This window comes from Artemia sp. Qi Xiang Cuo, chromosome 17 (genome assembly GCF_049724085.1).
Source record: "Artemia sp. Qi Xiang Cuo chromosome 17, ASM4972408v1, whole genome shotgun sequence".
In the NCBI taxonomy this organism is placed as follows: Eukaryota; Metazoa; Arthropoda; class Branchiopoda; order Anostraca; family Artemiidae; genus Artemia; species Artemia sp. Qi Xiang Cuo.
The window spans coordinates 46,346,468-46,349,593 of NC_142810.1; positions in this window are offsets into that span (position 1 = coordinate 46,346,468).

Below are 3,126 nucleotides of genomic sequence, written 5' to 3' on the forward strand. Positions count from 1 at the left end.
TAGAGTTAAGGGAGTAACTTATTGTTTTTATACAGGGCTATTTCCAAAGTTTTTCCTTCAGGAGTGTATATGGGTTTGTTCAAACGAGACTTATTGATTAGGAACTTACCTGCCTACACGGATGCAGCAGAAGGAGTATTGAATGATCAACTTAGGGCTTATTTGGAAACTTATCAGCTGATGCCGTTGGTAAGTCGATCTAAATACAGAATAGGTCGCATTAGGCTGGATGGAATAGAGGTGACCCTTCAGTCCTATTCGCAAGAAGAGAGCGTTTGCCGAGGAACGGTCATTGTTCTTCATGGGTATATGGATCATGTCGGACTGTATAAATGTCTAATTGATAGGTTACTCAGTGATGGCTTTGATGTGCTGTGTTACGACTTAAGTGGCCACGGTTTGTCGGATGGGGATCCTTTATCCGTGGAGGACTTTAAACATTATGCGACTCAATTAGCGGACCTGATCGCTTTTGTAAAATCCGATATTAGGGTGCCTTTGCATTTGATTGGGCAAAGCACCGGAGGGGCAGTCATCATGGCTCATCAATTGTTATTTACAGATGAAAATATGTTTCCTATTGGTGAGAGAGTTTTATTGGCGCCGTTGGTTCGTTCATCCTCATGGCGCGCCATCCAGCGAAAATTTCGTTGGCTTAAATATATAGTGAAAAAAGTGCCTAGAGGTTATAGCAACAACACCCATGACTTGAAGTTTCGGCAATTTATTAACCAAGAGGACCCTCTGCAACACAAAGAGATACCGGTGAATTGGGTGGGAGCTATGTTGGCATGGGGACGCTGGATTGAATCTCATGAATCCGTGAATGGCGTTATTCACATGATTCAAGGAACCGATGATGACACGGTTGATTGGCGTTATAACCTAGCTATATTAGGGCGTTTGTATCCAGAATTGGAGCTAACGTTGATTAACGGTGCAAAACACCATTTAGTGAATGAAACCAAAATCTATCGAGATGAAGTGTTTGAAAAAGTGGGGCAGATTTTTGATCGTTGGGAAAACAAAAACGGGCGCTGATCGCGCGCCCGTTTTATCTAAAGCCGATAAAGGCTTTTCTGGTTGGTCGATCTATTAAAACAAGCGACGGCAGCGGATGGTGCCTTCGATCTGTTTTAAGTTTTCTAACGCAACTTTAGAACAATCAGCATCTACATCAATTACAACGTAGCCTACTGTTTCGTTTGTTTGTAGGTATTGGCTGCTCACGTTTACACTGTTAGCAGAGAAAACATTGTTAATGGATGCCATGATGCCAGGTACATTGTTGTGAACGTGTAGCAAGCGGTGAACATTTGGATGCTCTGGCAGTGCTACTTCAGGGAAGTTCACAGAGGTAATTGAAGAACCGTTATCACTATATTTGATCAGTTTTTCAGCTACTTCGTAGCCAATGTTTTCTTGTGCTTCCATAGTAGAACCACCGACGTGAGGCGTCAGAATAACATTGTCATATTTACGTAGTGGGGAGATGAACTCATCATTGTTAGAGCGAGGTTCAACTGGGAATACATCGATTGCTGCGCCTAACAAACGGCCTGAATCCAGCGCGTCACATAGATCATCAATCACTACAACGGTGCCGCGAGCGGCGTTTAAAAAGATAGAGCCTTGCTTCATTTCTGCAAACTGGGCTTCACCCATCATATCTTTAGTTGATGCAGTTTCAGGAACATGTAAGGTAACAATATCACTAATATTCAGCAGTTCTTTTAACGATCCCACTTGTTTTGCATTACCAAGAGACAGTTTTGTAACAACGTCATAAAAGTAAACGTCCATGCCCATTGCTTCAGCAATAACACTTAACTGTGAACCGATGCTGCCGTAGCCAACGATACCTAGTTTTTTACCACGAATTTCGTAAGAGTTTTTAGCCGATTTCTGCCATTCTCCACGGTGAGCTTTAGCACTTTTTTCAGCAACGCCACGAAGCAATATGATCGCTTCAGCAATGACTAATTCTGCTACAGAACGAGTGTTTGAGAAAGGCGCATTAAAGACGGCAACACCATTCATGGTTGCTGCTTCTAAGTTCACCTGGTTGGTGCCGATACAGAAACAACCTACAGCTACTAATTTTTTAGCAGCATCAAAAACTTTATCCGTTAGCTGAGTGCGGGAACGAATACCAATGAAGTGAACATCTTTTACACGGGCGATCAATTCGTCTTCTGGTAGTGAGCCAGTTAAGAATTCGATATTGGTGTAACCATTCTGATTAAAAGTGTCCACCGCAGATTGGTGTACGCCTTCTAGTAGCAAGATCTTGATTTTGCTTTTATCAAGAGAGGTTGTATTACTCATGGTAGTAGCTCTTTAATTGCGTGGTGATCGCCTATAACAGGTGCGCCACAGGTTTAGTCGCTGAAAATTTATGCGGGCATATTATCACAGCCTAAGTTGAAAAGGATGAATGAACAGTCCAGATTGCGGGAAAAATATTCAACTTAAGTTGAGGCAGATTGTATTGAATAAGGAAATTGTCAAATTTTGCCCGCCAACTAAAAGCGAAAGATTGTGCGATTCTTTTAGTCGGCAGGTGTTCTATAGCTAGGGAATTATTTAGCTATAGAAGCATAGGTAAGCAGTAGGTTGTTCAACTTTTAGTTGGAAGCTTTGATTAGCTGCTACTTTAAATTCAGTACCTGTCGGAAACGATTGGAAGGTTTCAGTACCTGGAAGTTTAACAATAAGTTCGCCGCTGACAACTTTCATTAATTCATCTTCACTGGTGCCGAATTCATATTCACCAGGCGCCATCACACCGACTGTTGCTTTACCTTCAGTGTTTGTAAAACCAATCGATTTGACGGTTCCGTCGAAGTACTCATTTACATCCAACATTATCGTAATCTCCTCAAATTTTCGCGAATCATAGAGATAAAATAAGGTTGCTGCAAGCTGAGTGTTTAGCGGGCTTTATCTTGTTATTTCTTCTCTTGGCTATGTTCTAAAAGAAATTCCACAAAGGTGCGGTTAGCATGTGACAGGTAACCCCCTTTACGCCAAGCAATAGATAGATCAAGCCATACGGATTTGGTGAAGGGCCTAGCTACGAGGTCGGGTTCATCTTGAATAACCATCTCCATTAAGGTGGAGATA